This window comes from Sminthopsis crassicaudata, chromosome 4, assembly GCF_048593235.1.
Source record: "Sminthopsis crassicaudata isolate SCR6 chromosome 4, ASM4859323v1, whole genome shotgun sequence".
In the NCBI taxonomy this organism is placed as follows: domain Eukaryota; kingdom Metazoa; phylum Chordata; class Mammalia; order Dasyuromorphia; family Dasyuridae; genus Sminthopsis; species Sminthopsis crassicaudata.
In genome coordinates this window covers 409,667,903-409,668,648 of record NC_133620.1, presented here as the reverse complement: position 1 = coordinate 409,668,648, position 746 = coordinate 409,667,903, and the positions used below count along the sequence as shown (strand labels likewise).

General features: G+C 32.2%; 1 non-coding gene across 1 annotated transcript; it reads right to left on the bottom strand.

The window, feature by feature from the left end:
• On the bottom strand, positions 1-126 carry LOC141542088 (U6atac minor spliceosomal RNA). Its single transcript, XR_012482091.1, has one exon. It is a non-coding gene; the product is annotated as a U6atac minor spliceosomal RNA (small nuclear RNA).
• Between the last annotated feature and the right edge of the window lie 620 nt (positions 127-746).

Sequence of the window (746 nt, the reverse complement as noted above, 5' to 3'; positions counted from 1 at the left end):
AAATAAAAATAATTTATTGACAGAATGGTTGGCAATGCTTTCACCATATATGTAATGTAAAGGCAACTAGGACCTCTTCCATTCTTTTCAGAGAGACTACTAATCTCTTCTTGTTTCACATAACACAGCCAGATAAACTTCCAAATTAAAAAAAAAAAATCAAAACTTGAAGATTTCTTGTTTCGCTCTTTTGGTTTATGGTTACTCAGCTCCAAATTTGGATTCAGGGAATTCTAGATTTGGAGCTGAAGGGGACCTTAGAGACCATCAAATCCAACCACCTCATTCTTTAGGATTAGATTAATTAGCCTCCATTAAGTTTGAGTCCTTTTATTAAGTATATGTTTAATATTTCTGTTTTCTTTCCCACACCCTGTTATTTGTTGATTCACAAGCTCCATGTAGAATAAGCATAAAGCATTCTAAGTGCTGAATGAGATATAATAATTCACATTTATGTAAGGTATTAAAGCTTATAAAAAACTTTTCTTACAGCCCCTTCTAAGTTAATTAGTGCAAGTATTATCATCCTCATTTTATAGATGAGGAAATTATAGAAAAGCCAAATTACTTTCCAAAGTTCACATTTAGTAGTAAGTATTAGAAACTGGATTTAAATCCAGGTATTCAGACTTGAAATCATTACATGTTAGGTGTCTTCAAGATAGGACCATCAAAAAACTTAAAATGAGGGAGAGGGTTGGCTTTTTGGGTTTATAGTAGAGATAACCAGGTTAAGTGACTTA